The sequence below is a fragment of the Apodemus sylvaticus genome, chromosome 2, assembly GCF_947179515.1.
Source record: "Apodemus sylvaticus chromosome 2, mApoSyl1.1, whole genome shotgun sequence".
NCBI classification, from domain to species: Eukaryota; Metazoa; Chordata; class Mammalia; order Rodentia; family Muridae; genus Apodemus; species Apodemus sylvaticus.
Genome location: NC_067473.1, coordinates 136,597,490 through 136,609,624, shown reverse-complemented (window position 1 = coordinate 136,609,624; position 12,135 = coordinate 136,597,490).

Below are 12,135 nucleotides of genomic sequence, written 5' to 3'. Positions count from 1 at the left end.
TTCCATTGCTTTCTTGCTCCTCAGCTGCCATGAGGCATGTTCCACATTTATTCATACCATGGCTATACTGGCTGCTTCAATTAGACACAAACCTAGACATATCTGGAAAGAGGGATGTTAATCGAGAAAAATGCATATGTAAGAATGGAGAGTAGGCAGGTATTGGGGGGCATTTATTTTATAAAATGATTAATGTCGGAGGGCTCATCTCACTGATGACAATGCCACTCCTAGGCAGATGGTTCTGAGAAATATAAGAAAGCAGGTATAGCAAGATAGGAGGTCCAGGCTGGCCTCGCACTCCAGATCCTCCTGCCTCTGCCTCCTTCAGCAAATCCTACAGCTTGAGCCACCAGAACTGGCATGTTTATGAATACATTTTCAATTAATTTAGGAATATTTTATGCCTACTATATTATCTGTTTAATTCTCCATGATAATCATCAATTTAACATGTTTTCTATATATTTCTTCTATTTCATCAGAAATATTTTCCATGTAAATCTTCAATTTATCAGATAATGTTTATAATTCCTCTTTCAATTAATTTAGAAATGTTTTTATGCCTACCATTTTTTCTGTGTAATTTTCCATTAAAATCTTCAATTTTAACATGTTTTGTTATATATTTCTTCAAATTTATCAGAAATATTTTCCAGGTAAATCTTCAATTTTATCAGAAAATGTTTATCAAGCCTCTTTCAATTAATTTAGAAATTTTTGCGTTAAAATATTTAAGTCTATTATTTTCTCTGAAAATATTCAATATGACACATTCTGATTTTTGGGAAAAAAAGATATGTGTAGCATGTCTGAATGCAACATCCTTCGTGGGCTCTGAATCAATTCCCGCCTTCAGGTTCTTGCCTTGAGTTAATTACCTGACCACTCTTCATGATGGGCTGTGATCAAGACATGACAGCTGAAACAAAACCTTTTCTCAAAAGAGCCTTTGTGATTTTATCATAGCAAATGAAAACAAACTGGGAAAATAATGATGATCTTTTTGCTAAATGGAGTCAAACCACCATAAAGTATAGAAGTAAGACAAAAATAATCATCCTTTTACATTGATTTTCTTTTGTGTATGTAAGGGAAACTCAGCTGACTGACACAGCTGTTAATTAGTATGAAACACAAATTTGAAGAAGCAGAAGTTGGCATAGTGGGTTGATTTGTGAATGACATAGACAGTTGGATTATACACAAGCTCACATCGAGAACCAAATACGGAGTATGTAGGTTACTGTGCAGTAGATAGTCCCTTTGGGAGGCAATGAGAAATCTTAATTCCAAACAACTCCTCAAAAGAAGTACTTGTAACACAATTGCACATAGTCAAATCAATGTCAGTTTATATGATGACATTACAAAAACAATGTACCTTGAGTACTTGTTTGGAGGTTCTAGAAGAGGGGCGCAGTTACTCATATACCCTCCACTGAAGACTAGCCCTTCTTTCCTCTATTCATGGAAGATCACCCTCATCCACTGAGTACACAGCTTCACAGAGTACACTAACCTGGGCACATGAGGCTCACAGGGAGTGAAACACCAACCAAAGAGCATACGTGGACTGGACCTAGGACCCCTAACATTTGTAGCAAATTTTCAGTTTGGTTTTCATATGGGTCCCCTAAAAGTTGGAGAGGGGACTTTCTCTGACTCAGTTGCCTGTCATTGGATCTCCTTTCTGTACTTAGATTGCCTAGTTGGGCCTCAGTGGGAGAGGAGGTGCTTAGTCCTCTTGGGACTAGATGTCCCAGGGTAGGATAGTACCCAAATAGGACTTCCCCTTCTCTTAGGAGAAGATGTAGGTGTAATGGGGAGAGGTATTTTCAAAGGCAAGAATGAGAGAAGAGGACAGGGGGCAGAGATTGGGATGTTATGTAAATAAAAAATAAATTATAGAAAGAAAAAAAGCCATGACTTTCTATAGCAGTTGTTGTCAACATGTAAGCCATGACTCCACAGAGACATACATCAGATATCCTGCATATCAGATGTCTCATTATGATTTATAATGGTTGTACAATTGATGTGATGCAGTAGCAACAAAATAATTTTATGATGTGGAGTTACCACAATATGAGGAACTATATTTAAAGGATTGCAGCTTTAGAGAAGTTGGGGACCACTCTTCTATAGTAAATCCTGAATATTGCAAGCAACACTTAAAATAGGTAACAAAGTTTACATGTGTATCTGTGGCGTTTAGACTATTTTTGATGATTCCAAAATATGTGTGTGTTTTGGCATATTATTTACTACTGTAGTTTTCTCATGCAAGTGGACTAATTATGAAAAATTCTATCAGTCATCAATTAGTAAAATTTCTTTTGGATTACTGTTCCTCATAGGCTTTAGCATGTCACCATCCAGTTTAATCAAGTTTTTTGTCTCTTAACATGTGAAAAATCAATATATCCTTTTCTTGATTAATGCATGATTTTTAATTTCCTTATATAAGCCTATTATCTCTTATCAATTTTAATATCTGTTTACTTTTTTACTATTGTATCTAAACTTTCTGTTCACTTTCTCTTTGTGGGTTAGGAAAATCCTTCAGTGTGTCTGTGAAGGTATGCTTGGTTGCTTTAGTTTTTGAGATGTGCAAGAGGAGTTGTGGTCAGAGATGTGTACAATTTTATCCTAGGCTTATATTGTATGCAGCTCAGGCCGAAACCTTCCTAGCTCACAGCATTGTGACATTGCAGGTGCTACAATTTTAAAGCTGCGTGATGCACAGTCATTTCATCAGGTGGACAGGCTTCAGAGAAATCTTATCTTTGCTGACAAATAGATGAAGTAGGGCACAGGTGTGCATCTTCTGTAGTATTTTTGAGGGTTTATCCTGCAAATAAAAAACCTGCACATATCTAAGGTTCATCTCTCTTTTCCTCCTCCTTCTTCATCCTCCACTTTCCTTCATCTCCTCCCCTCATAAGACAATGTGCGTTCACTTTCAAAGAACCACTGTATTTGTTTTGCCCTTGACATTGAATACCTGATGACCCAGTGGTGGTAAAGGATTGCCCCCACACTCGACTTGGCACTAGTCATCTTGATACCTGATTTTATGAAATAAATAGGTAACCATGAGCTGTCTTCTTGAGGTTTTCTCCTGGCCACTTACCTTAGAGACAGTGACAATCTTATTTTGCATTGGGAAAATGATGCAGGCGATATACTCTGCTCACAGGTGCTTGATTTCTTTCTTTTTTTTTTATTCGATATATTTTTTATTTACATTTCAAATGATTTCCCCTTTTCAGGCCCCCCACTCCCCAAAAGCCACATAAGCCTCCTTCCCTCCCCCTGTTCTCCCAACCACCCCTTCCCACTTCCCTGTTCTAGTTTTGCCCTATACTGCTACACTGAGTCTTTCCAGAACCAGGGGCCACTCCTCCATTCTTCTTGTACCTCATTTGTTGTGTGGATTATGTTTTGGGTATTCCAATTTTCTAGGCTAATATCCACGTATTAGTGAGTGCATACCATGATTGATCTTTTGAGACTGGGTTACCTCACTTAGTATGATGTTCTCTAACTCCATCCATTTGTCTAAAAATTTCATGAATTCATTGTTTCTAATGGCTGAATAGTACTCCATTGTGTATATATACCACATTTTTTGCATCCATTCTTCTGTTAAGGGATACCTTGGTTCTTTCCAGCTTCTGGCTATTATAAATAGGGCTGCTATGAACATAGTGGAGCACGTATCCTTATTACATGCTGGGGAATCCTCTGGGTATATGCCCAGGAGTGGTATAGCAGGATCCTCTGGAAGTGACATGCCCAATTTTCTGAGGAACCACCAGACTGATTTCCAGAGTGGTTGTACCAGTTTACAACCCCACCAGTAGTGGAGAAGTGTTCCTCTTTCTCCACATCCTCGCCAACACCTGCTGTGTCCTGAATTTTTAATCTTAGCTATTCTGACTGGTGTAAGGTGAAATCTCAGGGTTGTTTTGATTTGTATTTCCCTAATGACTAATGAAGTTGAGCATTTTTTAAGATGCTTCTCAGCCATCCGAAGTTCTTCAGGTGAAAATTCTTTGTTTAGCTCTGTACCCCATTTTTAATAGGGTTATTTGGTTTTTCTGGGGTCTAACTTCTTGAGTTCTTTGTATATATTGGATATTAGCCCTCTATCTGATGTAGGGTTGGTGAAGATCTTTTCCCAATTTGTTGGTTGCCGATTTCTTCTTTTGATGGTGTCCTTTGCCTTATAGAAAGTTTGTAATTTTATGAGGTCCCATTTGTCAATTCTTGATCTTGGAGCATACGCTATTGGTGCTCTGTTCAGGAACTTTCTCCCTGTACCAATGTCCTCAAAGGTCTTCCCCAGTTTCTTTTATATTCACTTCAGAGTGTCTGGCTTTATGTGGAGGTCCTTGATCCACTTTGAATTGACCTTAGTACAAGGAGATAAGAATGGATCAATTCGCATTCTTCTGTATGCTGACCTCCAGTTGAACAGCACCATTTCTTGAAAATATATCTTTTTTTCCATTGGATATTTTCAGATTCTTTGTTGAGGATCAAGTGGCCATAGGTCTGTGGTTTCATTTCTGGATCTTTAATCCTGTTCCATTGATCTGCCTGCCTGTCACTGTACCAATACCATGCAGTTTTTAATACTATTGCTCTGTAGTATTGCTTGAGCCAGGGATACTGATTCCCCCAGAATTTCTTTTGTTGCTGAGAATAGTTTTAGCTATCCTGGGTTTTTTGTTATTCCAGATGAATTTGAGAATTGCTCTTTCTAACTCTATGAAGAACTGAGTTGGGATTTTGATGGGTATTGTGTTGAATCTGTATATTGCTTTTGGCAAAATGGCCATTTTAACTATATTAATCCTGCCGATCCATGAGCATGGGAGGTTTTTCCATTTTTTGAAGTCTTCTACTATTTCTTTCTTCAGAGTCTTGAAGTTCTTGTCATACAGATCTTTCACATGTTTGGTAAGAGTCACCCCAAGGTACTTTATATTGTTTGTGGCTATTGTGAAGGGTGTCATTTCCCTAATTTCTTTCTCAGCCTGCTTATCCTTTGAATATAGGAAGGCTACTGATTTGCTTGAGTTGAGTTTATAACCTGCCACTTTGCTAAAGCTGTTTCTCAGCTGTAGGAGCTCTCTAGTGGAGTTTTTTGGGTCACTTAGGTAGACTATCATATTATCTGCAAATAATGACAGTTTGACTTCTTCCTTTCCAATTTGTATCCCTTTGACCTCCTTATGTTGTCCAATTGCCCGAGCTAGTACCTCAAGTACAATATTGAAAAGATAAGGAGAAAGGGGGCAGCCCTGTCTAGTCCCTGATTTTAATGGGATTGCTTCAAGTTTCTCTCCATTTAGTTTGATGCTGGCTACCGGTTTGCTGTTTATTGATTTTACTATGTTTAGGTATGGGCCTTGATTTCTATGGGTAAACACAGAACACTTGTGCAGAGTGTTCTTCTTCTGTCCTTCTGCCTACTCTTCTTACTCGAACCACACCATATGTTCTTGGATCTACAGAAAAAAGATTTTGCAATCTAGAAAGATCTGTGTTCATCTGTGATACTATTCTGTTGGCATGTAAGTGGATCAAATTATGGTACATAAACTTAAGTATGTTAAGTAAAATATTTCCAAAGTATGTCTTTCTTTTTAGTTTTCTTTGTTTATAATGCAGATAAAAGAATTTACTTCAGTATACTCTCCTTCTTGACTGCAATTGGCTTGAGTTCAAGAAAAATAAAAAAATACAAATGGTAATGTTTAAATCACTGGAAATCACCTAAGAATCAGGCATGTATGACTTATATAAATAGAGAGGACTTAGATTTTTATCATATGTGTGTATTTTTGTTTCTATTAATAAGAAAGAGGAGGACCACACTGGTAGCTTCCTGAAAGCTTCTGTCTGTTGGGCCTTTCTTATATTGTTCAATACCACTGATGACATCCATTGCATCTATTGTTATGCATTATGTACTTTTCTTCCTAAAACATGTTTTCAAACAATTCTTTTAAGAAGTTTTTATATGATTTATCATTGATGAATTATTTGATCTTTAAATTCAGGATTAATTCGAAGAATTCTTCAGCATCCAAAATTACAAAAAGGTGCATTGGACCCACAAACATAATGACAATGGTAAATAGGTGTTTTCACAGCCTGGCATTTACCAGAGACCTTCTCCATAAATCCTCTGTTTTTCCTAATGGAGACAAGCATCTAGACAACAATTCTTTTTCCTTGCTTCACATCTGATTTTGATATTTGAGTCTTTTACCTTGATCAGTTGTATTTTTTCCAATGAGTAAGTTTTTTTTTTTTTGATAAATCTGCAGAGTGTTGTTTCTTGGGAAAGACAGTGTATGAATGGTTGATTAAAAAATAACTGACCTTGAGAATAACTGCATTTGAGAATCACACATATTTCCTCATTTTGTCCCGGATATAACTTCATTTTTAAATTGAAAATAGATTCTTCTCTCATGCAAGACAACCTGGTCAGAGTATTCTCTCACTCCAATTTCAACCGCCCCATACCTCCCTCTAATCTACCCCATCTGCTTTTCCTCTTCACAAAAGGGTGGGTAAGTATAAAATCAAATTAGATTAGAAAAGAAATTAATGAGTAAAAAGTGAAAAACAAAGACGGTTTAAAACTCATTAGTTAGTCAAAATTATGATATCAATTAATAATAATAGATGATCAGGTCATGAGCTTACTGTCTTCCACCCTATTAATTTCTATAATCTGCAGAAATACACAGTTAACATCACTAGGATCCTCATGTCTTCTATTCTTTCCCCTGCCAAAACCTAGAAAGAAAAGTGTGTTTCTCCTACTTAGTTGTTTCCTTAGCTGTGCAAAAAAGCTTATTAGTTTTATAAATAGTGACTTGTAAATTGTTTGCCTTCATTCCTGGCTAAATGAGTCATATCCACAGCCTATACCATGCACTTTCTTTTTTTCAATATCTATGGCTCTGATCTTGAGATGTAGAAAGGTAACTCATGTACCATTATTCTTTTTTCTCAGAATTGTACTATTTTGTTCATCCTTTGGTCTTTTGTACTTCCATATAAAGTTTTTTTCATAAAGACTGTTATGGAAATTTTGATTTCACAGAATTGTAGCTAATCTTTGCCAACTAAACATATGACAGAGGATTAATAACTAGAACAGATAAAGATCTCAAAATTACAAGGAGTCAAGAAAACAGATGACCCATTTATGCATCTTAACACAGAATTCCTGAGCGAAGAGATAGAAAAAAATAAAAATATATATGAAAATATTCTTCATTCTTAGAAATTTTGGAAATACAAATTGACACAACGATAAGCTCTCCTTTTTTTGGATTTGTTTTTTTTTTATTCCATAAATTTTTTATTTACATTGCAAATGATTTCCCCTTTTCTCGACCCCCACTCCCCGAAAGCTCTCCTTTTATCTTATAAGATGAACAAAAGAACTATCAATAAATAGTGTAGATAATAATAGATATCCACATTGACTGTTTCTGTAATTCAAGGCTGGTATGCCTGCCCTGGAAATCAGTGGACATTTTCAGAATGTGAAAAAATATGTCTAACATGTGACAAAGCAATACCAAACCTTGGCATATTTCCAAATGACTACTCCATAGATTATTTCTCATGCATGATCATTGCTGCTCTATTCACAACAGCTAGGGAACAGAAACAACAAAATGTACATCGACTGGTGAATAAAAGAAAATATGGTCTATATACTATTAGAAATATTACTCACCTGAAAAGTGCAGCCTTCTCAGCTACTGATCAGAACTTTGTCTTGGCTTTATTCATCTCTTGCCCCGCTAACTTATTTCCAGCCTCACTTTCAGGTAAACCCAGTTTTCCCATGGCTGCCGGACAGCTGTAGAAAAGAATAATATAGAAATTGCTGGTAAATGGATGGAACCATGAACTATTATATTGAGCGAGTTAATGAGATCAGAAAAAAATAAATGCCAAGTGTCCTCTTATATCTGACAGTTCTAGGCCTGAATTTCACATTTGAGAATAGCTGCAGGATGAACACACACATAAAAACATAGGACAGGAAAACAGATATATGCAAGGTGTGTTAGAAGAAAAGCAGGGTGGGGGGGTGGGGAGAAAAATTAAAAGGGACTGCTGCTCATTTACTGAAATGTTTCTGTTTATTTGAGCTTTAGACATTTACTAAGTAGCTTTACACTAAACACAAAAGACTAGGTCATTCAGCTTGCTGATTTTTATCTTTCGATATCATCTGACATCACAGCACACAGATAGATTATACATATGTATGTATGTATGTGTATATATATATATATACACATACATTGAGTGTGTGTGTGTGTGTGTGTGTGTGTGTGTGTTTCTCCAGTGCCTTCTACCCATTCTCTCTGTGGATCTGTGCAGACAGAATAATCAGATTACTGAACTCAAGGCTCCTCCATGACTATAGCTCACGTGTGACTTCAGTTGTAAGCGTCATGCCTTGCAGATTCATTATGCTCCAGCCATTCTCCATCATCACAGAAACACACACTTCAGGTGTAGCAATGCCCAGTCCTAATCCCCCCTCCCCCAAAATAAGAGATTTGGAAATATTCTAAACACTGTGTTGACTCAAGAGACACCATGCTTTTTAGTAGATGTAGATAAACTGTATCTTAGTTTTTATTAGTTGTTAAGAGTGGGCAGAAAACACAGAGGAGCTAGGAATAATAATTTGGATTGAAAATTTTTAATGAAACTCTTTGAACTGAAAGACAAGGGAAAATATCTACAATATCATCCCAAGAAATACTCATATTCCCCATGTAGATTTAAGGTTTTAAAGTTATTTCTATTAAAGTTTAAAATTATGTGTGTATATATTATATCTCTGTGTGGGTATGTATATATAAGTTCAGGTTTCCAGGAGTCAAGAAGAAGACATCAGATCCTCTGGAGCTGTAATTGGGAGCAGTTGTCAGCCACTGTGGGGACTCGGTATTAAATTTGGCCACTCATCAAGAGCAGTATGCATTCTTAAATACTGAACCATCTCTTCAGGCCTTATATTTAAATGTTTAACTCATTGAATATTATAAATATTTGAACAAAATTAATATAAATGCTATTTAAGAAATAAAACTTTAAACCAGGAGATGTAAATTCAGTACAAATAATTTTTAAAGCAAATCTGAGAACTAGAGTTTGGAAAGTCCCTTTAATAATAAAAGTACACTTCACTATATATTTTCTTACCATAGAATACCACTGTTCTCAAACCATATCACTCATCTCTAGAAGTTAATATTACAAAACATTCTACTTTTATTTAGAAAGATTCCAGAAATAAAATATGAGGTACATTTCAAAAATATTTACAAATTAAGTAGAAATTACCTATGAATAAAATTATGTATGAATAAAATAACTTATAACCCTTCATAGCAGAATTTAAAAGCAAAGATTCTAATAAATTCACTTTAGAATATATGACAAAATTTTTTGATAAATTATGAATATAAGGAATTAGAGCAATAAAAGAAGTCCTTCCAACAAGTATTAATATTTAGAATCTTCTTGCTATTGGGGGCAGTCAATACTTTCCATGAGCACTCACAATGAATGCTATGATTAATAGTTATGATCACCCATGTTCCCTCCTTGCAAGAAAATATAATGCCAAAAAGTATCCTTCTGACAAAGCAGTTCCCAGAAAAACAGAAATTGAGTCTGTGGCCTAATATGGAGATGCTATTGAAAATGCAAATCAAGTGCCCTTAAATCAGTCAGTTTGACTCTTCTTTATATTCAAGGTTTATAGAAGATTGTTGAAAATGATTTTGAACCATGAAAAAATCCTGATATGTACATGATTTATAGGAATAATCTGTAATCTGTAACCTTCCACATACACATAAACACAGTGGGAGGAAATAAACAGATCTACTTATGGCTGGAGACATAGCTCAGAAGTTAACAGAACTTTATGATCTTCCAGAGGGCTGAGACCAGTTTCCCAAGATTGTTAGGTAGCTCAAAACTGCTCCATTCCTAGGTAGTCAGACCTTTTCAGCCTTTAAAATCACTAGCACACATGTGTGCCTATCCAAATACAGTCTTGCATACATACTTTTATATAAGTATAAATCATAGTGTAGAGGTTATTTTTTAATAGAATGTATGTATGCATCAGGACACTCTTCCTTAGAGGAGACTGATTCTCCAGCTCTTAGCAGACATTAATTGCCTTTTCATCTATGGAGGTGGGGAGTCTGGTGTAGATTGTGAGATTCTTCCATGCAAATTTTTAAATATAAATGCTATGTTTACTGACTAAAGCGATCCTTTATTTGTATTCTAAGTATAACCTGACTCCTATGTGATTTATAAAGCCTTTAATCATTAAAAACAGACTTATGCATAAAATGTGCATTATTAATGTCTTCCTATATCTTCCTCAAACTCATATTGATTATGCAATATGTTGTAGAGAATCATTGATCATTAACTTATCAATACTTTATGCAGAGTGATGAAGTCCAGTCTATAAATCTATGGCAGTAGATTTGTTAGTCCAGTTCCTCTCAGTACTACAGGAACTTTCTAGCATTCAAATTGATGAAGAACTTTACTGTACCTGTTTCCAAACACAACCTCATTTACTGATAATCTGGCATTGATTATGTTTGTGTCCCATTAAATGTTTGGATTGCTTAGAGCTGAACAATTTAGATTGTCAGCAGAGTACACTGTAATTATCGAGGAGGAAATCACAGTGAGGATAAACTCAACTGGCTTACAGTTTTTCTGTTTGTACTAATGTCAAAAAAATAAAACCACGTAATTGTATTTTTTGAAACACATTGTCATTCATCCAGAGTAGCCCCACCTAGGATCATGCTAGCCTTATCTAATGTGAATATCACACTTATGTGGCAAGGGCCATCTGCAGAGTGAAACCATGATGCACCAGAAAGAATTGGCATGTCCCTGCTGGCCAGCTCACTACTCAGCACACTGAAAGAAGCTACTGGGTATATGACTTAGTATCACTATGTTTGTAGTTGTGCCGCTGTGTGTTGGCATACACATGTGTGCTCTATTTAGAGCTACAGTTGAGAAGGGAAAATCAATGATGGGTGAAATGTACAGGTTTCTCTCTGGGAGAATAAACAACTGAAAGGCTTTTCTATACGCCATCCAAGTCATGAAAGCATAAAAAGACATCTAATTTTCTTGTACCCTCCTGGGCACAATAGCTAACATTGTTTTCTTTCACAGGATATCAGAACCAACAGAATATTTAAGACAGTGTGTGTATGCACACAGGCAAACAAACTCAACCCCTTTTATTCTTGAGCTGCGTCTCTTTGGATTCAAAAAATTCATGAAAAAGTTTTTGTTGGTGGAGGAGTGGGGGCAATTTTGTTAAACGATTTTACTTGTTATTGTCTATAAGCAATATAATGTGGTAACTCTTTGCACAGCAAAGAAATTGTCAGAAACATTATGTGTCTCATAGAGGTAACTGAAAGAGTATGAGACACATTAAGTTGTCATGGACAAATAGTATGTTGTGTTATAGAAGGGTCATTAGCATCCTTATGATGCCTTTGGTGTCTGAGAGGGTCTTTGAATACTCCCCCATAGATCTGGAAGATCCAATGTTATGCCTTACTTGATCTTCTACTTGTATGCTGCAAACATAAAATGCAGTTATGTTCTAAACTTTATGTTCAGGGGAATAACAATTTTAGGGCTCATATTTTTTGAGAAATAATTTATTTTCGATTTTTTTTCTGTTAAACCAGAAAAATAAAGTATTTTCTTATAGGGGGTGGTTTGAATTCCATGAATTACATTGAAATACATGATACACAGTGATCTTTAAGGAATTATTACTTTAATATAAATAAACAGACACAGAAGACCAAGAAGAATATGAATCCAGAGTTTTCTATGAAGAAATATAATCAAACTTTAAAAAATATTAGGAAGAGAAGTATTGTGAAGTTTTCTCACACATGCTAAAGATATGAATAATGCCCAGCAACTTGTATACAGTTTAAAGCTGCTGACCTTTAGCTGGGACAGTCTCTCCACTAGCTCATCCAAGTTAGT